The 25,882-nt window shown below is 40.0% G+C and overlaps 1 long non-coding RNA gene across 1 annotated transcript in view; it reads left to right on the top strand.

Annotated features, from left to right (window-relative positions):
- The window catches only part of LOC107315584 (uncharacterized), a 78,993-nt gene that overhangs the window by 32,878 nt on the left and 20,233 nt on the right, over nt 1–25,882 (top strand). The window lies entirely within an intron of this gene.

Below are 25,882 nucleotides of genomic sequence, written 5' to 3'. Positions count from 1 at the left end.
GATCTCGCAATGGTAAGCGTTATGTACTCACCATGGTGGAGGCAACCACTGGGTGGCTCGAAACATACGCAGTACCCCATGCTACCGCCCGAAACACCATATTAGGGTTGGAAAAGCAAATCCTGTGGCGGCATGGCACTCCGGAAAGAATTGAATCAGATAATGGGACCCATTTTAAAAATTCCCTTGTAACCACTTGGGCCAAAAATCATGGCATTGAGTGGATTTACCATATTCCCTATCATGCACCAGCTTCTGGTAAGATTGAACGATTCAATGGGTTATTGAAAACTATGTTGAAAGCAATGGGTGGCGGAACGTATAAAAATTGGGAGAACCATTTAGCAGAAGCCACCTGGTTGGTCAACACTCGAGGATCTAGTAATCGTAATGGTCCTAACCAATCCAGCTCCCTACGTACCGTGGAGGGAGATAAGGTTCCTGTAGTACACATAAAGAGTGTGTTGGGAAAAACAGTTTGGGTCCTTCCAGCGTCTGGAAAGGGCAAACCTCTCCGGGGTACTGTCTTTGCCCAGGGACCTGGGTGCACATGGTGGGTGATGGACAAAAATGGGAATGTTCAATGTGTACCACAAGGGAATTTGATGTTGGGGGAGTGCAGCCAATGATTTTCCTGTAAATATATAGGTAGAGTCTCAGAAAATATTTCAATTAGGTACAGAATAGTTCAATTAGGTATAGGACTTAAGATAGAGTGGAATAATATTAAGGAAACACTTTTTCTCTATATACCTTAATTAGGCATTCTGTAAGCAAGTTTTCCATCTGGACTCTATATCCTGCACTGGCCATGCATGTGTAGAGCACACATGGAAAGAAGTATAAGTCAAAAGGAAATCTGCTGTGGTGGCTGGGAAAAGATGAGTGCACCTTGATGTGGGGGACGCCCTACTAGCGCTGCCTTTTCCCTCTACCGCTGACACGTTTTCCTTTTTCTGGCAGTTTTGCCATTTTCTCAAAATTAATAAATAGTAGGTTAGGTTATAGAGTTTTGTTCTCAACTTAGGGATTTGTATGGAATAAATATAAATTGTTGAGGAAAATAAGGTTGCTGATTATTCACAATTATACATATGAGTGTGTATGTATGCATAAACATAATGTAATGATGTAGAATAAGGGGTGGAATGTCATGGTTTAATAATGTTGTAATTTTTGCTATCAGTATTCCACATCATAACATCATATAAAGCATGAATAATTTTACTGAATCTGCAACTTACAGAAGAAGACTACATCTCCCAGGGAACAACACGATAGGTCACGGGACCTGGACTCTATATTAACTCTGTCGCAGAACAGACTGAGGTCTTTCGAGTTCTGGCATTCAGGGGAGTGTGTGGGAGCCTTCAGCCGTTCGCCTAGATTTACAGTAGGCCTCTCGGTTACGGGACTCATTCTCTCTCCTATTTTGCTTGATTCGTTAGCTCAATTTTCAATTATATTGTATTATATTGTGTTATCCTGTATTTCGATATAGTATTTAGTAAATAAGTGTGCCTCCTTAGATCGTTGCCGCTGTTTTCTTTTCCTAATTAACTTTTTCTTTTCGGCCTAGGGCCCCTCCGGGGCCTACGGCCCCCTGTCACGGACGCAGGTGGATTTTTAGTTCAAACCGTGACAGATTTTGGTGGAGAATGCGGGCAATTTGAGTTGCTGTTTTTCTGTGTTTTCTTCTGTTGCTCTTTTAGCTTTTAACAGAGCTACGAGTTTTTTTCCCTGTTAAGGAGCTATCTCGTGTTTGCGGTTCTGCACCTGCGAGCTTGACACTTGAAGAATCCTGAGAGTTTGATTGCATATTTGAGGCAGGAATGTTGTGGCTCAGGCAGATCTCAGGAGGCACAAATGATTTTGGGCCTAGCTAATGCTTATCGGGCCTTAGTCAATACCATTCCTGAGAGGGAAGTTTTTGAAGCTGAGAGAGAGAGTCTCAGGGCCGAGAAGGAGAGTCTTAGAGCTGAGGCAGAAAAACTTTGGACTGATATTGAGAAAGGTATCCAATTTTTGAGAGAAAATGCTCTGGTGGAAATGCTATACAGCCGCGAGTTCAATCGTAACGATCCAGACCAATTACATGATCCTGAAGCAGTCCGCGTTCCACGACAAATGTGGCGTGACTTTACAAAAGCAGCTCCAGAAAAGCATGCCAGTGCACTTGCATTAGTATATGGCAAAGGGGACAGGAAACCCTTTGTGAATGAACTAATTGGCAGACTTCAGGAACTTGAATTATTTATAAGCGCCACAGAAGTTAATCTGTATACTTCAGCCATTGTCAAAATTGTGGAAAGGTTAAACGAAGTGGAGGGAACACAAAATGATATTATTGACAAATTGGCTAATGTGCCTGATGTAGATGAATCCACGGTGGTACAAGATGATGGAAACCAGGATTTCCACAATCGCCTATTGAGGAAGCTAAACAACATGAGTTCCTCTCGACCTGTATCATCGAAAATCTCAACCATTAAAAAGAGACGTCCTCGTATTCAAGCAAATGACGATGATAAGTCACCTCGAATCAACAATGAGACTACACGTCTTGCCTTGTTGCTTTTCCTCTGTAGTCATGGGGAGGACATGAAGAAGTGGTGTAATTCATCCACTTCTGCACTTCAGGCACAAGTGAAAGAATTACAAGGTGAAACAACTACCAAGGTGAACTCTTCCAAGAAAGGGAGAGTTCCAGTTGCTGCAAGTCAACGAGGTAAACAATAGAGGGGCCCTGCCCCCAGCCAGGGGGGGGAAAGGGACAACAGAGTATACTGGACTGTGTGGATTAAGTGGCCTGGCACATCTCAACCACAGAAATATAAAGCCTTGGTGGACACTGGTGCACAATGCACCCTAATGCCCTCAAGTCACCAAGGGACACAACCAATATATATCCATGGAGTGACTGGGGGTTCCCAAGAATTGACTATGTTGGAGGCCGAAATAAGCCTCACTGGTAAAAACTGGCGAAGGCACCCTATTGTGACTGGTCCAGAGGCTCCATGTATACTGGGAATCGATTACCTTAGGATGGGATATTTCAAGGATCCCAAGGGGTATCGATGGGCCTTTGGGATAGCTGCTGTAAACACAAATGGTGTTAAGCAGCTGTCAACTTTACCTGGTCTGTCAGATGATCCTTCTGCTGTGGGGTTGCTCCAGGTAAAAGACCAAGAGGTACCAATTGCCACCAAAGTGGTTCACAGACGGCAGTACCGCACCAATAGGGACTCATTGCTCCCCATTCACAAGCTAATTCGCCAATTAGAAAATCAGGGAGTGATTAGCAAAACGCACTCGCCTTTTAACAGCCCCATATGGCCAGTGCGTAAAACCAGTGGGGAATGGAGGCTGACGGTAGATTACCGTGGCCTGAATGAAGTTACACCTCCATTAAGTGCTGCTGTACCAGACATGCTAGAACTCCAGTATGAACTGGAGTCAAAAGAAGCTAGGTGGTATGCCACCATTGATATTGCTAATGCCTTCTTTTCCATCCCATTGGCTGCAAAATGTAGGCCACAGTTTGCTTTTACCTGGAGAGGTATTCAGTATACCTGGAACCGTTTACCCCAGGGGTGGAAGCACAGCCCAACAATTTGCCATGGATTGATCCAAGCTGTTTTGGAACAGGGTAATGCTCCTGAGCACTTGCAGTATATTGATGACATTGTGGTGTGGGGCCATACAGCAGCAGAGGTTTCCAAGAAAGGGAAACAGATAATCCAAATTCTTTTGAAAGCTGGTTTTGCCATTAAGCGCAGCAAGGTGAAGGGGCCTGCCCAGGAAATCCAGTTCTTAGGCATAAAATGGCAAGATGGACGTCGTCACATCCCAGCAGATGTGATTGACAAAATCACTGCTATGTCTCCGCCCACAAATAAAACAGAGACCCAATCTTTTCTGGGAGTAGTGGGCTTTTGGAGAATGCATGTCCCAAACTACAGCCACATAGTGAGCCCTCTCTATCAGGTAACACGGAAGAAGAATAATTTCTCATGGGGTCCTGAGCAGCAGCAGGCTTTTGAGCAGATAAAACAAGAAATAGCCCGTGCCGTGGCCTTGGGGCCAGTACGGACGGGACAGGATGTGAAGAACATCCTCTACACTGCTGCTGGAGAGAAAGGTCCCACCTGGAGTTTGTGGCAAAGAGCCTCAGGAGAGACCCGAGGCCGACCCCTAGGATTTTGGAGTCGAGCATATAAAGGGTCTGAGGAGCGCTACACTCCGACTGAGAAGGAGATCTTAGCCGTGTATGAGGGGGTTCGGGCTGCTTCTGAAGTAGTTGGGACAGAGGTTCAGCTTCTTCTAGCACCTCGCTTGCCAGTAATAAACTGGATGTTTAAAGGACAGGTTCCCTCCACCCATCATGCTACTGATGCCACTTGGAGTAAGTGGATTTCATTAATTACTCAACGAGCTCGAATGGGAAAACTCAGCCGTCCTGGAATTCTAGAAGTGATCATGGACTGGCCTGAGAGTAAAAAAATTGAAACACCACCTACAGAAGAGGTATCACGTGCTAAAGAGGCACCACCATACAATGAGCTACCAGAAAACGAAAAAAAATTTGCCCTATTCACAGACGGATCATGTCGTATTGTAGGGAAGCATCGCAGATGGAAAGCTGCTGTATGGAGCCCCACACGACAAGTTGCAGAGGCCACCGAAGGTAAAGGAGAATCAAGTCAATTCGCAGAGGTAAAGGCTGTTCAGCTGGCTTTAGATGTGGCTGAACGGGAGAGGTGGCCAATGCTTCATCTTTATACTGATTCATGGATGGTGGCAAATGCCTTATGGGGGTGGTTGCAACAGTGGGAAAATGATAATTGGCAACGAAAGGGTAAACCTGTTTGGGCTGCTGAACTGTGGAAAGACATTGCTGCCCGAATAAGGAACATTGTTGTAAAGGTGCGCCATGTAGATGCTCATGTGCCTAAAAGTAAGGCTACTGAAGAACATAAAAATAACCATCAGGTTGATCGAGCTGCCAAAATTGAGGTGGCTCAAATAGACTTGGACTGGCAGAACAAGGGTGAATTATTCCTAGCTCGGTGGGCCCATGAGACTTCAGGTCATCAAGGAAGGGATGCAACATATAAGTGGGCCAGAGACCGAGGGGTGGACTTAACTATGGACGCTATTGCTCAAGTTATTCATGATTGTGAAACATGCGCCATAATTAAACAAGCCAAGAGGATGAAACCTATTTGGGGGGAAGGGCGATGGCAAAAGTATAAATATGGAGAGGCATGGCAGGTTGATTATATCACCTTGCCACGATCTCGCAATGGTAAGCGTTATGTACTCACCATGGTGGAGGCAACCACTGGGTGGCTCGAAACATACGCAGTACCCCATGCTACCGCCCGAAACACCATATTAGGGTTGGAAAAGCAAATCCTGTGGCGGCATGGCACTCCGGAAAGAATTGAATCAGATAATGGGACCCATTTTAAAAATTCCCTTGTAACCACTTGGGCCAAAAATCATGGCATTGAGTGGATTTACCATATTCCCTATCATGCACCAGCTTCTGGTAAGATTGAACGATTCAATGGGTTATTGAAAACTATGTTGAAAGCAATGGGTGGCGGAACGTATAAAAATTGGGAGAACCATTTAGCAGAAGCCACCTGGTTGGTCAACACTCGAGGATCTAGTAATCGTAATGGTCCTAACCAATCCAGCTCCCTACGTACCGTGGAGGGAGATAAGGTTCCTGTAGTACACATAAAGAGTGTGTTGGGAAAAACAGTTTGGGTCCTTCCAGCGTCTGGAAAGGGCAAACCTCTCCGGGGTACTGTCTTTGCCCAGGGACCTGGGTGCACATGGTGGGTGATGGACAAAAATGGGAATGTTCAATGTGTACCACAAGGGAATTTGATGTTGGGGGAGTGCAGCCAATGATTTTCCTGTAAATATATAGGTAGAGTCTCAGAAAATATTTCAATTAGGTACAGAATAGTTCAATTAGGTATAGGACTTAAGATAGAGTGGAATAATATTAAGGAAACACTTTTTCTCTATATACCTTAATTAGGCATTCTGTAAGCAAGTTTTCCATCTGGACTCTATATCCTGCACTGGCCATGCATGTGTAGAGCACACATGGAAAGAAGTATAAGTCAAAAGGAAATCTGCTGTGGTGGCTGGGAAAAGATGAGTGCACCTTGATGTGGGGGACGCCCTACTAGCGCTGCCTTTTCCCTCTACCGCTGACACGTTTTCCTTTTTCTGGCAGTTTTGCCATTTTCTCAAAATTAATAAATAGTAGGTTAGGTTATAGAGTTTTGTTCTCAACTTAGGGATTTGTATGGAATAAATATAAATTGTTGAGGAAAATAAGGTTGCTGATTATTCACAATTATACATATGAGTGTGTATGTATGCATAAACATAATGTAATGATGTAGAATAAGGGGTGGAATGTCATGGTTTAATAATGTTGTAATTTTTGCTATCAGTATTCCACATCATAACATCATATAAAGCATGAATAATTTTACTGAATCTGCAACTTACAGAAGAAGACTACATCTCCCAGGGAACAACACGATAGGTCACGGGACCTGGACTCTATATTAACTCTGTCGCAGAACAGACTGAGGTCTTTCGAGTTCTGGCATTCAGGGGAGTGTGTGGGAGCCTTCAGCCGTTCGCCTAGATTTACAGTAGGCCTCTCGGTTACGGGACTCATTCTCTCTCCTATTTTGCTTGATTCGTTAGCTCAATTTTCAATTATATTGTATTATATTGTGTTATCCTGTATTTCGATATAGTATTTAGTAAATAAGTGTGCCTCCTTAGATCGTTGCCGCTGTTTTCTTTTCCTAATTAACTTTTTCTTTTCGGCCTAGGGCCCCTCCGGGGCCTACGGCCCCCTGTCACGGACGCAGGTGGATTTTTAGTTCAAACCGTGACAGATTTTGGTGGAGAATGCGGGCAATTTGAGTTGCTGTTTTTCTGTGTTTTCTTCTGTTGCTCTTTTAGCTTTTAACAGAGCTACGAGTTTTTTTCCCTGTTAAGGAGCTATCTCGTGTTTGCGGTTCTGCACCTGCGAGCTTGACACTTGAAGAATCCTGAGAGTTTGATTGCATATTTGAGGCAGGAATGTTGTGGCTCAGGCAGATCTCAGGAGGCACAAATGATTTTGGGCCTAGCTAATGCTTATCGGGCCTTAGTCAATACCATTCCTGAGAGGGAAGTTTTTGAAGCTGAGAGAGAGAGTCTCAGGGCCGAGAAGGAGAGTCTTAGAGCTGAGGCAGAAAAACTTTGGACTGATATTGAGAAAGGTATCCAATTTTTGAGAGAAAATGCTCTGGTGGAAATGCTATACAGCCGCGAGTTCAATCGTAACGATCCAGACCAATTACATGATCCTGAAGCAGTCCGCGTTCCACGACAAATGTGGCGTGACTTTACAAAAGCAGCTCCAGAAAAGCATGCCAGTGCACTTGCATTAGTATATGGCAAAGGGGACAGGAAACCCTTTGTGAATGAACTAATTGGCAGACTTCAGGAACTTGAATTATTTATAAGCGCCACAGAAGTTAATCTGTATACTTCAGCCATTGTCAAAATTGTGGAAAGGTTAAACGAAGTGGAGGGAACACAAAATGATATTATTGACAAATTGGCTAATGTGCCTGATGTAGATGAATCCACGGTGGTACAAGATGATGGAAACCAGGATTTCCACAATCGCCTATTGAGGAAGCTAAACAACATGAGTTCCTCTCGACCTGTATCATCGAAAATCTCAACCATTAAAAAGAGACGTCCTCGTATTCAAGCAAATGACGATGATAAGTCACCTCGAATCAACAATGAGACTACACGTCTTGCCTTGTTGCTTTTCCTCTGTAGTCATGGGGAGGACATGAAGAAGTGGTGTAATTCATCCACTTCTGCACTTCAGGCACGAGTGAAAGAATTACAAGGTGAAACAACTACCAAGGTGAACTCTTCCAAGAAGGGGAGAGTTCCAGTTGCTGCAAGTCAACGAGGTAAACAATAGAGGGGCCCTGCCCCCAGCCAGGGGGGGGAAAGGGACAACAGAGTATACTGGACTGTGTGGATTAAGTGGCCTGGCACATCTCAACCACAGAAATATAAAGCCTTGGTGGACACTGGTGCACAATGCACCCTAATGCCCTCAAGTCACCAAGGGACACAACCAATATATATCCATGGAGTGACTGGGGGTTCCCAAGAATTGACTATGTTGGAGGCCGAAATAAGCCTCACTGGTAAAAACTGGCGAAGGCACCCTATTGTGACTGGTCCAGAGGCTCCATGTATACTGGGAATCGATTACCTTAGGATGGGATATTTCAAGGATCCCAAGGGGTATCGATGGGCCTTTGGGATAGCTGCTGTAAACACAAATGGTGTTAAGCAGCTGTCAACTTTACCTGGTCTGTCAGATGATCCTTCTGCTGTGGGGTTGCTCCAGGTAAAAGACCAAGAGGTACCAATTGCCACCAAAGTGGTTCACAGACGGCAGTACCGCACCAATAGGGACTCATTGCTCCCCATTCACAAGCTAATTCGCCAATTAGAAAATCAGGGAGTGATTAGCAAAACGCACTCGCCTTTTAACAGCCCCATATGGCCAGTGCGTAAAACCAGTGGGGAATGGAGGCTGACGGTAGATTACCGTGGCCTGAATGAAGTTACACCTCCATTAAGTGCTGCTGTACCAGACATGCTAGAACTCCAGTATGAACTGGAGTCAAAAGAAGCTAGGTGGTATGCCACCATTGATATTGCTAATGCCTTCTTTTCCATCCCATTGGCTGCAAAATGTAGGCCACAGTTTGCTTTTACCTGGAGAGGTATTCAGTATACCTGGAACCGTTTACCCCAGGGGTGGAAGCACAGCCCAACAATTTGCCATGGATTGATCCAAGCTGTTTTGGAACAGGGTAATGCTCCTGAGCACTTGCAGTATATTGATGACATTGTGGTGTGGGGCCATACAGCAGCAGAGGTTTCCAAGAAAGGGAAACAGATAATCCAAATTCTTTTGAAAGCTGGTTTTGCCATTAAGCGCAGCAAGGTGAAGGGGCCTGCCCAGGAAATCCAGTTCTTAGGCATAAAATGGCAAGATGGACGTCGTCACATCCCAGCAGATGTGATTGACAAAATCACTGCTATGTCTCCGCCCACAAATAAAACAGAGACCCAATCTTTTCTGGGAGTAGTGGGCTTTTGGAGAATGCATGTCCCAAACTACAGCCACATAGTGAGCCCTCTCTATCAGGTAACACGGAAGAAGAATAATTTCTCATGGGGTCCTGAGCAGCAGCAGGCTTTTGAGCAGATAAAACAAGAAATAGCCCGTGCCGTGGCCTTGGGGCCAGTACGGACGGGACAGGATGTGAAGAACATCCTCTACACTGCTGCTGGAGAGAAAGGTCCCACCTGGAGTTTGTGGCAAAGAGCCTCAGGAGAGACCCGAGGCCGACCCCTAGGATTTTGGAGTCGAGCATATAAAGGGTCTGAGGAGCGCTACACTCCGACTGAGAAGGAGATCTTAGCCGTGTATGAGGGGGTTCGGGCTGCTTCTGAAGTAGTTGGGACAGAGGTTCAGCTTCTTCTAGCACCTCGCTTGCCAGTAATAAACTGGATGTTTAAAGGACAGGTTCCCTCCACCCATCATGCTACTGATGCCACTTGGAGTAAGTGGATTTCATTAATTACTCAACGAGCTCGAATGGGAAAACTCAGCCGTCCTGGAATTCTAGAAGTGATCATGGACTGGCCTGAGAGTAAAAAAATTGAAACACCACCTACAGAAGAGGTATCACGTGCTAAAGAGGCACCACCATACAATGAGCTACCAGAAAACGAAAAAAAATTTGCCCTATTCACAGACGGATCATGTCGTATTGTAGGGAAGCATCGCAGATGGAAAGCTGCTGTATGGAGCCCCACACGACAAGTTGCAGAGGCCACCGAAGGTAAAGGAGAATCAAGTCAATTCGCAGAGGTAAAGGCTGTTCAGCTGGCTTTAGATGTGGCTGAACGGGAGAGGTGGCCAATGCTTCATCTTTATACTGATTCATGGATGGTGGCAAATGCCTTATGGGGGTGGTTGCAACAGTGGGAAAATGATAATTGGCAACGAAAGGGTAAACCTGTTTGGGCTGCTGAACTGTGGAAAGACATTGCTGCCCGAATAAGGAACATTGTTGTAAAGGTGCGCCATGTAGATGCTCATGTGCCTAAAAGTAAGGCTACTGAAGAACATAAAAATAACCATCAGGTTGATCGAGCTGCCAAAATTGAGGTGGCTCAAATAGACTTGGACTGGCAGAACAAGGGTGAATTATTCCTAGCTCGGTGGGCCCATGAGACTTCAGGTCATCAAGGAAGGGATGCAACATATAAGTGGGCCAGAGACCGAGGGGTGGACTTAACTATGGACGCTATTGCTCAAGTTATTCATGATTGTGAAACATGCGCCATAATTAAACAAGCCAAGAGGATGAAACCTATTTGGGGGGAAGGGCGATGGCAAAAGTATAAATATGGAGAGGCATGGCAGGTTGATTATATCACCTTGCCACGATCTCGCAATGGTAAGCGTTATGTACTCACCATGGTGGAGGCAACCACTGGGTGGCTCGAAACATACGCAGTACCCCATGCTACCGCCCGAAACACCATATTAGGGTTGGAAAAGCAAATCCTGTGGCGGCATGGCACTCCGGAAAGAATTGAATCAGATAATGGGACCCATTTTAAAAATTCCCTTGTAACCACTTGGGCCAAAAATCATGGCATTGAGTGGATTTACCATATTCCCTATCATGCACCAGCTTCTGGTAAGATTGAACGATTCAATGGGTTATTGAAAACTATGTTGAAAGCAATGGGTGGCGGAACGTATAAAAATTGGGAGAACCATTTAGCAGAAGCCACCTGGTTGGTCAACACTCGAGGATCTAGTAATCGTAATGGTCCTAACCAATCCAGTTCCCTACGTACCGTGGAGGGAGATAAGGTTCCTGTAGTACACATAAAGAGTGTGTTGGGAAAAACAGTTTGGGTCCTTCCAGCGTCTGGAAAGGGCAAACCTCTCCGGGGTACTGTCTTTGCCCAGGGACCTGGGTGCACATGGTGGGTGATGGACAAAAATGGGAATGTTCAATGTGTACCACAAGGGAATTTGATGTTGGGGGAGTGCAGCCAATGATTTTCCTGTAAATATATAGGTAGAGTCTCAGAAAATATTTCAATTAGGTACAGAATAGTTCAATTAGGTATAGGACTTAAGATAGAGTGGAATAATATTAAGGAAACACTTTTTCTCTATATACCTTAATTAGGCATTCTGTAAGCAAGTTTTCCATCTGGACTCTATATCCTGCACTGGCCATGCATGTGTAGAGCACACATGGAAAGAAGTATAAGTCAAAAGGAAATCTGCTGTGGTGGCTGGGAAAAGATGAGTGCACCTTGATGTGGGGGACGCCCTACTAGCGCTGCCTTTTCCCTCTACCGCTGACACGTTTTCCTTTTTCTGGCAGTTTTGCCATTTTCTCAAAATTAATAAATAGTAGGTTAGGTTATAGAGTTTTGTTCTCAACTTAGGGATTTGTATGGAATAAATATAAATTGTTGAGGAAAATAAGGTTGCTGATTATTCACAATTATACATATGAGTGTGTATGTATGCATAAACATAATGTAATGATGTAGAATAAGGGGTGGAATGTCATGGTTTAATAATGTTGTAATTTTTGCTATCAGTATTCCACATCATAACATCATATAAAGCATGAATAATTTTACTGAATCTGCAACTTACAGAAGAAGACTACATCTCCCAGGGAACAACACGATAGGTCACGGGACCTGGACTCTATATTAACTCTGTCGCAGAACAGACTGAGGTCTTTCGAGTTCTGGCATTCAGGGGAGTGTGTGGGAGCCTTCAGCCGTTCGCCTAGATTTACAGTAGGCCTCTCGGTTACGGGACTCATTCTCTCTCCTATTTTGCTTGATTCGTTAGCTCAATTTTCAATTATATTGTATTATATTGTGTTATCCTGTATTTCGATATAGTATTTAGTAAATAAGTGTGCCTCCTTAGATCGTTGCCGCTGTTTTCTTTTCCTAATTAACTTTTTCTTTTCGGCCTAGGGCCCCTCCGGGGCCTACGGCCCCCTGTCACGGACGCAGGTGGATTTTTAGTTCAAACCGTGACACCCTGTTTCAGGGTCTTTGATGCCAGCAGTTTGCTGGTCTTACTGAAGTTCAGTCAGATGCATCCTAGGAGCCACCCATCCAATGTGATGCTAATCGCTTTTGATCGAGCAGATGAATCAAAACTTTATCGATCAAGCCAGCATGATGACCTTGTCATTTTGATCTCACAAAGCCATGGGGATATTGTTCTGTTCTAAAGGTATTTTGAAGAAGTTTATCAAAACACATATAAGACAAAGCTTAGAAAGTCTAGACAGTTCTCTATGGCTCAGCTTCCCTAACTCAAAGACACTTGTGTTTAAGGGTAGCATGGTGTTAGTGCAAAAATTATCAGCTATATGACCAAATACAAAGTCCTGTCCGCTTCAGCTTATCTGGTTTTAGACAGAAGAAGAGTTAGACGAAGAGTGTTGCTATCCTATTTAACAAGGAAATTAAAAAGAATGGAGAATACTTCTAATACTTTTTTGAAAAAAAAGCTTCTTATTTATTCCTTCAGTATGTAAATAATAAATCTTCTTATTTCTGTGTTCTTGCAGGTGTGCGAGTTTATAAAGTAGGAAGGTAGGAGACACAGGGATAAGAAGTCAGGACAGTAGCTTAGGAAGAGCAACTTTGCTTTGCGAGGTTGTGAAACTGCTTCTGGTCTCATGCTTACCTGATGAGTGTGTTTCCAACAGTAGAGGTTTTGCAAGCAGCATTGGTAGTCAGAGGTTTTTCAGCTTAAATACATTGATTAATTTTTGTGCTATCTCTATCAAGTTAAATATTTAGGCATCTTTCCCAATAACTATGTTTTTATAATATTTTTCAGACATTCACACATCCTTTTTGAAATCTTTTTTTATTGAGAAAAGTGTATCATCCCTTAACCAAATACTGTTTTTCATGCCAGCAAGATGAATATTGATTCAGGCTTAACACAAAGCTTTGCCAGAAACAAAGAACTGTTATGTGTTTTTAACAAAACAAGGCAGTAAATTGAGTTGGGATTTTTTTTGTCAACAAATACCCATATTAATCTGTGACTTACTTAAAGTCCTTAATGCTTTAGGGATATAGAACTTCTCTGTGATATGTGTATCTTATCTAGACGCTGTTCACATAATGACATAATTGTAGGAGCTGGAAGGAACCTCTTGAGATCATTGAGTCCAACGCACATTCTAAGCAGGCCTCTGATAGCAGGACTAATTTTCAGACAAGTAGCGTGAGTGGCGGTCTTTGTAAATCTTGTGGTGCGTTTGCCTGTTTTAACACACACACGTGCACATCTCCAGTAGAATGTACAGGATTAACTAAATTTTCAAGTTATATTTCATGTAAGCGATCCGTACTTGGTTTTAATGTCTTTTTTTCTTTTGATCATTATTTTAATAGCTTTAGGAGTAGCTGGAACATTGCAAAACATCCCCTATCACAGGGTGATCATTCAGAACTGTATGTCCTGTCTAGTATCATTTAGCAATCTATATCAGGAAGATGAAGCAGGTTTGGGGTGAAATAATTTAGATTAAGAGGCTGTTTTTACACAGTGCCATGGCTGGCCATTGCATGCCAAATACTCTTTCAGAGAGAAGGGAATATTTGCTGCTTTCACACAGCTGCAAACTACTGAAACTGTAAACTTTTTTTGGCCAGGATTTTTCAGTAGAAGCTTATCCCAAGTGCGAGTGTTAAAATGCAGTGTCCTCAGTATTTATTCTGTAATTCTCTACTTTATCTCAGTGTTCTGTATTCTTCACCTTTCTCTGTCCCTCAAACAAGTATTTAAATCTTCTTCATTCCCTCTACCAAGTTCAGACAGGAATAATTTTATCATTTGGCTACGTTCACCAACTGTGAAGTGAACATGAAATGAAATGAGTTGTGTTTTTATCTGGATATAATAAGCAAATACAGTATCAAAATGATAACGCATATAGGGTGGTATCTTACTTCCTTATCGTCTGTCTTTAGTGAGAGTATTTGAGACTAGAACTGAGTTTTCTCTCCCAGTTTTTAGGGAGCAATCTCAGAACAAACCCTATTTTTCTTTGAAATATTATTAATAGAGTTTTTAAATTTTATTTTATTTTGTGAAAAGTTAATTTGCTTTATTGGAGTAGTTTAAGAGAAATCAACTCTCAAAGCAAATATGGTTAGACTTGATTCAAGTGTTTCTTAAGCCATATTTATCCTATCTTTGTTTTTATCATCATCCTTACAGGAATGTAATCAACATTTTCTTGCTTTCTAGTAGTGTTTAATTTGCTAACCTAGCAGTATTAAAATTGTATAAGATCAATAAGAGGAAATTAATCTTACTAGTATGGTACAGCAAAGTTCCAAAATCTTGCCTTCGGAAGCTTCTTAAAATTAGCCTTTTGATAGAATCATTAATTAGACAACTTGCTTGAAGAAACAGATAAAGGAAAGTGTAAAATTGCTCTGCTGTTGGTTTGCGCTGAATATTTGTTAAAGGCAAAGCTAGTTAGGTCAAAAAGCACACAAAGCCAACTTAATGTTTGCCAGGGCATTTTCCTCACCATGATGAAAGAAATACTGTGATTCATGTTATAATCCGTAGTGTAAATGAGGGAACTGTACTTCTAGCCTATTAACAGCAATGATCCCAATTTCTAGAACTGGTTTTCATTGAGTCATGCTGTGGACAGTGCAGCCATGTGGCCAATACAAAGCGCTTGTTCCAGAAAAGCTTACAGCAAAACAGCTTTAATAAGTGGAAATAGCAAAAAGACAGATTGGCAGGGAGTGCTGACAAGCACTATAGCAAGCTGGGCTATTGCAATTATGTGCCAAGTTCCCAACAGTCTGTTGGCCCATTCAGCAAACTCATTATTAATGTCAGTTATGAAGAAAACAGCTTAATCTTTGGAAGTTCCTCTGATGCCCCAAGGCTGGTACTTCACTATTCTGTCACTTTTCAAATTGGTCCAAGTTTTCAAAACCAAGCTGAACTAAATGCTTTCCCTACTTTCTTGCTGTCAGTTCTGGTTACTTTTGAACTGTTTGCTTGATTCTCTGGGCTTCTTTCCCATTCTTTTTGCCCTTCGTATTTTGTCGGACTTCTAATTACTTCATATGCCTACCATCAACAACGAACAAGGTAGATGAAAATTTGCCTGAATTTCTTACAGTATGAAGAAAAGGGTTGCAAAATACAAATTGTGTTGCATTTATTTTGTTTTCTACAAAGTAAATTTTATTCTCCATAAGGAGCAAAGGTCTTAAAGAAAGCAGGTCAGTGGACAGTTGCTGCAATGAAATGGAAAGATATTAATTCCTCAGTGCAACACCTTGTGAATATGTGTTTTAAAAAGTGTATCTTTGAGTCTGTGATTATCAATTAATCAAACCCTAAGACATTACTGCTGTCACCTCTTCTGGAGCCCAGTAGGAGAAACATTTGGCAAAACATGATTGGTCTCTATTCCTCATCCTTAACAGTCCGAAGATTACTGGTTCCTTCTTATTCAGTGTTAGAACGGAGTTAATCCCTTTCCTCAAGTCCATCAGGCTGTCCTAAGTACTGTAGATAGCTTCATGTTTTGAGATGTTGGGTTTTATTTCACTCAGGAAATGGAAAATGACTGTGTAGAAGTACTCCCCTGCTTGGTCCACTTCGTCAGAGTGGAAGTTAAGAATGGCTTGTGTTTGTTTATGTTAGATTGTATTTAATGTACTTAGTATATGGATTACGAGATCTCACTTTCACTGAAGTACTGTGCATATTTAGCCTTAATTTTCTGTTAAGATAGAATAACACAATTTATACATATATATATTTAAAAAAAAAAGATATATCTTTGACCTGGGTAAACCCGAATCTTGTGTTTTAAGGAAGATGTGGCATTTTGTCATAAAGAAGTAACTTTCTGTAGTAATTCAGAGGTTTTTGTTAGCGTAAATTGAAATTAAGAGGGAGAAGGAAAAAAAGCCTACTGTGTCCCTTCATTATGCTGCCTACTCACAGAGGGGGTAAGGAATCTGTAGAGCCCCTGGTAGTGTCAGACATGCCTGGTTTCTTTAACCTGGTTCTGATTTGATGGTTATAATGATGGCTTCTCATGCTGCGAAGAACCTTGAGAATTAGTAACAAAATAGGCATCAGTGACATGGATCACACTAAGAAATCTTTCCAAGTGCTTTTGCCACAGCTTAGGTGAAAGACTTTGATGGATGCCAAGCCAGCCTGTGTTTGCAATAATATACCAGGACTGGCATGTTGCATCTGATTGCTAGCTTGCAAACGGTGATGAAATCTGAAAGAGTGAAGGTGGTGTTTGTCATTGTGTGGACGGTTTATGCTTGGGTTAGAGTTGATTTTTTTTATGATTCTACTTTCCTGCAGAGGATGCATTAATTGTGCTTTTTGTAGTTTGTTTTGGTGTTGGTTTTTTTTTTTGGCCAGGCCTTCCCAGATAACAGCTTCCTTGATGAACTGGGTTGCATAATGTGTAAAGGCAATAACATAATGTTAGTGTTTCACTTCTGGTAAATTATGCTATTTACTTGCTATTACTCAATGTTTCAGGTAAATCTTCCCTTTGACCAGTTAGTTTTGAGCATTGAATTACTTTAACTGAAATAAAACTGCTCCCAAAAGTTCTTTTGCAGTTCTAACAGATAAACCAGAATGCTTTATTTCTTATGCCACATGCTTTGTTGAACAGTCTTATCTCCTATGTATTTCCATTTTGAGTGTTGCTTGGGCTGATCATACTTAGAACAACAACACGAGTCTGGATTTTCATAAACATGTGCTTGAATTATACAAGAAGGGAATGAACTTTCCTGGAGGTTTTCAGAGAACAGTTAACGTTCTGAATTATACAGCAAGGAATGAGTCAACTTTTTGGAGATTTACAGCAGGCAGTTAATATAATCAGTCCAAATCAGGTCAGTATTTAAAACAAAAATGCTAGAGGTAAAATTATATCTTATTTTCACGCTTCACACCTAGTCTTGGCTTTCTGTTTAATCAGAAAACAGAGACTGCCATTCATTATCTGTTTCTTAAGGTTACTGTAAGTTTCCCCTTTAACACTCTAGCAATTGGAATAACACTCATTCCATACATTTTAGTTTGGCATTCCTCAAATCTTATCTGTATACATTTTTTTCAGCGTTCCACTTTAATGCCTTTCAGTTGTATCCAGAAACTTAAAAATATTTTATTCTTTATATACATATATATAAACAGTATATGTATATATATATTTATGATTATTGCACCAAAAAGAAACTGAATTTTAAGGATGTTGTGGTTACTGTAACAATGTAGGTTTTCTGTCTTCATAACTAAATCACGAATCATAATTAGGAAGACTGTATCTAAAATGCAAGTCCAAAAATTCACTATCAGCCTCTTTTTAGACATCCTTTGCCCTAGTTACCCCGATTGTGAAATAGCAGAAGTTTCCATATATATTTTTTTTTCAGCCTGATTTCTCCCAGATTGTTATATTTGCTGTCCTCTTCACTGGGAAAGGAGTGATGTGCTTTTTAATCCATAAGAATTCTGTGTTAAATACATGAAAACCTAATTTGTCTAATCCTATGTATTTATATACTATTACTCTGCCATCAGCATGACATTACTCTTCCTGTACTGTGCTAGTCACGATGGTATTTCTGTTTTTCAAAGACTCCATTTGTAGATGTTCTTTTAAAAGGAAATCTGCTTACAAGAGTAAACACTTGCAAAAGAGATGGTATTATTTTCTAAAAGGTATTTTGATCAGTGAACTGAAGTATCACTTTTATGGATTAATCGCAAGTACTTATTAACTAGCTTTTAAGACATAGACAATTTGGGGTTGCCTTTCTGCTTTCTGAGCTTAATCTGAATGTTTCATCTAGATTGGACTGCGGGTATCAACTTGTAGGAACAGTGCAACCCGTGTTTTTCCCTTACAAGGGTATTGGAAATGAACACATCTGTTGCTCACACTTTCCAAAGAATTGTGTTTATTTGCATTCAGATATGATCCTTGGACTAAGAGAATTGCAGATTTTAACATTTTATTTGCAGCCAGCTTGCAAAAGTTTGTCACCCACTGTTGTGATTTTGTATGCAGCCACACTTGTACTTCTCTCTCTGTCAGAAAGAGCAACGTCATCATATCAGTATGTATACATGAAAGTAAGAATTTATTTAAACTAAAGCTACAAGAGCTTGAAGAGTATCATGCTTTTTTTTTTTTTTTTTTTTTTTTTTTTTTTCCTTTTGGAAACCAACAATAAGCAAACTAAGCGTCAATTATTGAAAAGATCTGTATTCATCAGAGAAAACTGATGGAAAAAGAGAAGTTTTCAAGACCAAGTGTTTAAAACATAACATCAGGTGAAAAAAATGAAATTTTAATAGCACACATGTAGATATTGGCCATGCTCAGGTAGTCTTTCCAGCTGAGCAAAGCTGGTAAGTCTCATTTTCTGTGGAAGTATGGCTAGAGTGACGTTTCAGGATTATCTCTCCAGGATGAAGCTTTCTACTGATTTATAACTTCTGTAGTTGTGAGCATACTAAAAACCATTACGTTAAGTATGTTAAAGCCATGCACATTAAAGCCTTGTTGTGTTAAAGCAGGTCACCTGTACAGGTGACAGCAGCACCTGTTAGTCATGTATGAACTGCCACATCCAGGTGTGAAAAGGGAGCAGGCAGATCCGGCTCCACACGAACCCTGCAGTACAGTTTTGCCCTATGCTAATCTTGCATGAAGATGAGGAGTGGCAAGTTGTTGGTTTAGGGAAGACTGGGCTAAGATCAGTGTCAGTATCTTATTTTTTGGTGAGCTCTTATGACTTTACAGTTCTGAGAAATGCTGGCTTGGAATGATCTCCAGGTTTTCCTTTATGTGTGTGTCCTTTAATCCTTGGATTGACACACATCTTCAAACAATCGACAGTGCTACAGATGTCAATAGGGGGCAAGCTTTGTATGTTCCTTTTTTTGTATTTCTGAACATGATTCAACGAAAGAATTCTTTAATCCCATATTACTTACAAGTGCTCTGAGGCACGGTATGGTATCTCATTAGGTCAGAATCACAGATAGTCCCTGGGAGAGCCCATTTTTTCTAAGTATAAAGATAAGAGGATTGACTGGCTAAATATATATATTTTAGAAAAAAAAAAAATCTTGCTGGAAACTAACCCTTATATTTAGCTTAAGAATGATAGTAATTGGGGTGAGAGAGCAAAACCCAGTCGTGGTTAACATGAATATTTCAGATGTCAATCATCTGATTCAAGTTCTACTTTAATTTGGAATTAAATTATTAATCAAGAATTAGTATTTGCAAGTAGAATTAGAATTTGGATATCATGAATTTGTTTTTCATAGGCTCGTTTTTGAGATAGCTAAATGCTTGATATGATCTGCATCAGTGTTTGCTTATGCTTCACTTTGGCCTTAGCTGGCTTAAGCAATCAGGGCAGGCCATGCAGCTCAGCAGAAGTCTGATGTTGTTAGGCTACAGAAATTACATGCTACAGCAGCCCACATCAAGATGTATTATTGCTGAAAGCAGTCTTGAATTCCTTTATATGTTAGACGGGAAATTACAACACATCATCACCAGCACCACCACCCATACTAGAGGGATGAGCAAATGCTTCTCATTGACTTTGTCATGGTTTGTCATTTCCTTTAGTTCCTTAAATCCTCCCAGATGGACAAAAGATAGGAAGAGAGGGTGCTTTTTTTTCACCATTCACCATCCCTTTTCCATGCCTGGTTCTGATGCATCTGGAAAAGAAAATCACATAGCCATTCTTTTTATCTGATGATAATGAGAAATCATTTTGTTGATTACTGTTTTCAATGCATTTTTGTCAATAAGAGCTGTTTGGTTCCTTAATTAATAGCTTTTGATGAAAACATGAATAAGAAAGTGTGGAGACTTGAAATGCTCAAAATGAGGAATACTCTTTGCCTTCAATCCTCATCTAAGTCTCTATTCTCTCAATTGGTAACGTGCAGAATAAATTAAATTATAAGTTATTATATACATAGATACTTACCACCTCAAGATTTGGACTGGAATCTGATGACAGCTTTTGTGTGTATGTCTGGTTATTATCAGACTTCTTATTCAACAAGAATTTCATGAGAGAAATATTTTTCTTTCCGGCTGCCTGAAGTAAGAAAAAACTTATCATATTAGCCAGAAAGACATTCAGAACACAACTGTTTAGCACACATATTATTTTTCCCTCTTAAAAACATGTTGCTAAGTGTGTCTGACTGCGATATACTTGGGAAAGTATTTGTCTTCCTGTATTGCTGTATTTCATTTACCATAACTGGAAGCACTCATAGGCTACCAAAATATGGCATCAAAATGATCTTACTTGAGCAGTGGTATTTTTATGTTGAGAATAAAATTATTATGTTGCAATTTACCATGCTATTATATAGTGAAAAGAATTTAAAGGAAAGTTTTCCAAAAATATTGTAAATAAATATAAAATTTATAATTTCTTTTTTAGAATACTTACTTGTATGATTCCCAAAAACTACTAAATCATAGTGATGGTTAATCATCAGAAATTGACTCATATGAGCGTAATTTGGATTATGGGAAACTGGAACTGAATATGGGAAATTCAGTATGTTTACATTGCTGCTATGATTTATAGTGTCTGTAACAGTTGCAATATGTGTTTCCAAAAGTTTGAGAGGGACAATGAAATAAGTTTTTAATCCTTTCAGTGGTGTTTTGAAAACTTAACTACTTTAGCATTCTATTCTTTTCACTCTGGCAGTATGAATCAGTTCTGTGCTTGTAATACCTCTTATTCCTTCCAGTCTGCTCCCATCCGTTAGAAAGCAATCAAGTCCCCTCCAGCTTTTTAAAATATGCTTGTAACTGTTGTAGTTCTTGTAACTGGAACTGCTGGTATTAGTATCCTATGATTCTACACTGACCTTACATGTCTCTTGTTTCTGACCTGCCACATCTTTCAAACTTTGTGGCATTTCTGACTGCAGTAGCATAGATAAAGGTCACTCCTAACACAAATGTGTGGTTTGTTTCCACTGTAGTTCATATTATCCTTTCTTTTCAGTGTTTATAACAGACTTTTCTAGAGATGGAACCTTTCATTTTGGTTAAGACTAAGCGAAGAACATCTTTGGTAGAATCATTAGGGGTTTTTGACAGTTTTATTTCCTTATTAGTGCATCTCACTCCAGTGAGATGTCTCTTCTCCAGAGGAGGACATTTTATGGCATTCTAAGTATCTTAGTTGGCACAGAAACAGTACAGCAGAGCTAAATCTGGTGTTTAAAATGGTGAAAAATACTACACTGCACAGTAGGACAGTACATAAATGTACTGTTAGTTACATGTGATAATTTTCTTGGCTTTGACTTCAAATTTTGTAGCTGCACAAGCATTCAGGATATCCATTCTGAAGTAGATGTTAGTCTCAAATCTGTTTGTGTTAGGAAAGCTGACTGCAGATGCATGTTAGTTGTGATAAGGGTTAATTCATGGAAGAGGTACTGAAAAAAAGGGCTTCTCAGGAGCTCTTGTAAGCTCACTTTCCCTCTTGTTTGAAGTGATCAGAAAATGAACTTTCTATGCTTTGTGTGCAAGCCATAGTTGCACTAGGCTAGGTGAAAAAAGTCCACAGGAATGCCAAGTATTGACCGACATCATTGCACAAATGAAACTGTGGAAAATAGTTAATAAGATTATCAGTTTACCATTTCAGAGCCATTCTATAAGTGTATTTAATAGTTAATTTTCTTTTAATGTTTGACTTTGGAACCTTTCAAACTAATTTATTTCAGCTTTCCCTGTAGCGATCAAATGAACTTGGCAAGAATGGGGAAAATATTTCCATCAGTCCTAATTTTCACTTTTCATCCCGTTCCAGTTGTGAGCTGTGTGCCGTTCTGTTTGATCTGTGATGATGTCTGTTGGAAAGGCCAAGAGATGTGTGAATAGACAGTGCTGTGAGATCACTTCATCTCTCTCACCACAGGGAATGGCAGATGTGGCCATATCTGAGAAATGTAAAGCCTGTTCTAAAGAAAGAATTCAGTCTTGACCTCTTATATATCATCACGTATGGTCCTTTTAGAGAGACTTCACAAATTCTGTGGGAAATAAAAGATTTGTAAGAATAATGAAATGAAAACTATAGTCTGTAATTTACAGAGGATCATACCTTCACGGCTGTACTTTCTTCCTTTTATTATGCCCTGCTTTGACTTACAAATGTTTTTACCATTACACCATTTTAAATAAGTTAAAAGAAGGGATTTTTTCTTCTGTCTCGTCAAAAGTAGTCTACCACTTTTTTTCTCCCACCATTATTAATGCCCTACTGTAGTCATTTCAGAGGCCGTACCATTAAATTTATTTTCAAGGCTTCTTTCTAATTAACTCTTACTGCATATTTACAAATCCTGACTAGAACATGGAAGTGACTGCACAGAATAATTAAGTAGGACTTCTTTTGTTGTTCAGGCAGGCAGAAATTTTTTTGTCAGAGCAGAGAACTTGGCCAGATAACATTTCAGCTGACAAAGATATGGACTATAGGTAGAGTGGTTAAATAGCATATATGCCTTAAGTGACAGTCTCAGTGTACAGTAAGTTGATTCACATCATTTCTTAAGCATGGGACCAAAGTTGCTATTTTATTTGAAACTTCCCTGATGTAAGCTTGTTTGGACAATTAGTTATTATTGGTCATAACTTTCTCTGATGCCTCTAAGCACACAGGAACCCTGCAATTAAAAAAGTGAGGGTTGTTGTTTTTTTTTTCCTTAGCTCTACTAGCTCGCCAGCAAAGGATGGAGAGCTCAGCAAGCTGTCAGCCATCCTCATTCTGAATTCTGTAAAAGGCAGCAGCAGCCAGGCTAAGGTCCAGGGTTAAGTGTGCGGTGTGCCAGGTGACAAAGGAAAACAATGTTACATCCTTTCTCTGGGATTTCTTAATTGCATATCCTCTTCGTGCAATATTCATTTCACTTGTGTGCTCTTGAGCAAGTTCTGAATTCTTTCATCATCACGAATAGTGCTTTCTTCCCTTTGCAAACTCATTCACATGGATTATTTTGCAATATTTATTAGGTAGATCATGAAATGTGGACAGCATGATCCTCTATGCTGAGAATTATGTTTTACCATTCTTTCTGTATTTCAGTTATTTCACTGTATGTTTTTTCCAAAGTAGGAGGTATTAAAATACTTAAGAAGTATTTAATTACCTCTAAGTGATGGGGCTTATTTTAGGGCCTCTTTCTCCAGCTGGGAAAGAAACTATGAATTAGAGGGCAAATTAGCAAAGCTCACAGTAAGCGTACATTAGTAATTATTTTTTCTATTTGCTTCCTTAGAGTATTCAAAATGTTGTTTGTTTTTTTTTCACTCATGTTTTTATATGACACAAAGTACAGCTATTACCTCCTCTTGGAGAGGAAAGCATGTGGACTCTCAAGTTTAAATATATGATTAAAACTATGATGTCTATAATGTTAGTTTTTTTTTACCACATCTTGTGTACAAATTAGACAAAATGTGATGGAGGAGACAGTGTTTAGAGAGGCTGTTTTGCAAAAAGTAAATGGTAAACATCAGGTTTGTTGATGTTCTGGACCAACTGTCTGAACTGTGGAGTTCAGACCCCACAGAAATCATGCACTTTACTATCTGTTCTTTTAGTAGAGAGTGTCAGTATGCTGAAGAAGTAGAAAACCTTCCTCCTGGAGCTTTGCTGAATCTGCCTTATTGTGAGACAGAACATAGAGAATCTAATAAGGAAAGGAATGGGTGTTTGAACTCAAATGAAAAGTTGTTATGAAGATAGGGAATAACAAACAAATAACCTGTGTTTAATCTTCTATGTTGCTGAGGAAATAGCAAAATAATTTTCTGTAATTTGGAGCTTTCTAATATCATTAGCATTTTGTTCATATACGTAGTCTTGCCCCTCAAGAAAGAATAAAAATTATCAATAGATAGATTTTGGTCTCAGATCTTTTGGCCAGCTGAAGGGGAGAAGGCATCATGGAAAAACTGAAAGTACTTCAGTAGTGAGCTGCAGCAGTAGAGACATTCCAGTATATAGGAATCCTGTCTTTATGTTTCTTGCACATTTTCTAGTATCTGCACACAAACTGTGTTGACATCATAGTGGTAGAGTGTCTTTCTGCACAAGCAATAATATATCCTCTACAATTAATTACTTTATATCAGTTACTTTATGCAGTCAAAATTAATGAATCGCTTTGTAACATGATAGACAAGTCGTAGATACATATTTATTCTTTTAAATTGCTTTCTATATTGCTGAACTGATGGAAAAAAGAAAAATCTAGCAGTGCAGCTCACCCAGAGCTTAGTCTCAGTAACTGTTTTGCTTTTTATATTACCTTATATCAGCTCACTGATCCAGAGACCTATTCTTTTAAGTAGCTGCTCAATGTGTGCTTTATCAATATTTTGTGTGTTATATGAAATGTCATGGTGATTATACAGCCTCAGAGAACAGGGTCGTATAGGCTTAATGAATTACTTATAAGGCTATATGAAGTGGACCGCAGCTTTCTATTCCTTGGTAACAGCAGAACAGGAGAGAAATGTATTTCTCTTTTAAAGGGGTGCATATTTCACTGGACAGAGTTAGTTATATCTGTGCTGACATGGTGATACAGAAAAGTGATTCTTCTCATTTTTTGCACGTTTCTGCCGTTTTAAATTAAATGCTTTAAAACACACTGTGATGACAAGTGTTAACTTCCTGCAGTTTTGCACTGTGTTGTGTCTTCCAGAGAAAGCTGGAAGCAGTTGTGTCCAAAGGAAAAGGCAATATGAAGTGACAACTTGTGCTGGCCTGCAGGAGCTTGGTCATGTTAATTCCCTAATGGAGAGGCTTATATATGTCGCCATTGTACCGTATGCAATCAGATGGAGAGACAAGTGTTTCCTATAGCTGAATGTCTTGAGTAATTAAAAAAATACTTCTGCAACTTTCATTTTTATCTGTACCTGGTAGTGATCTTTAATTTAGCTATTGCTGTTCATTCTCATTTGACAGTTTTAAAGGAATTCAGCTAAGTGTAAGAGTAAAGGATAAATTGCTAATGTTCATTCAAAATTTATCACTGTATTGCTGTGCTTCGAGAACCTTCCAGACAGCACATACTTGCACCTTATGAACAGAAAGAAGTATTGAAGCAATCTATTTCAATGAGTGATCTACTTGCAAAAAATGCATTAAAAATACCTTTCTGTGTGCTGAGACTCCTAACTGTAAGATAGAAATAAAATGTGCAAGATGTAGAATTTTCTTGGCACCTGAGCTCTGAGGTAAGTTCCTCCAGGACCTCAGCAAATTTGCATCTTTTTACAAGAAATCCTGAGCTTAGATACTCAAAATGTTTCTATTATGTAATAATCATAAGACTATCAATATTTATAATCTACCCATGGTCAGTGTTCTTTATCTGGCAGAGGACTCTTGAGGTAGAAAGGATGAGCAATTTAATTCCCTCTTTTTAGTTATGAAGAATTTTCTTTGTTGGGATTTATTAAGCTTTTAGCAGCTCTTTGAATGCTAATGTTTGCACTATCCGTAAAGAAAACAAGCGAAGCTGAGGCACCATTAGCTGGTC

This window comes from Coturnix japonica, chromosome 8, assembly GCF_054131305.1.
Source record: "Coturnix japonica strain WE chromosome 8, WE-NBRP24, whole genome shotgun sequence".
Taxonomy (NCBI): Eukaryota; Metazoa; Chordata; class Aves; order Galliformes; family Phasianidae; genus Coturnix; species Coturnix japonica.
The sequence above is the reverse complement of the archived record's forward strand: the minus strand, read 5'-3'. Positions and strand labels throughout refer to the sequence as shown.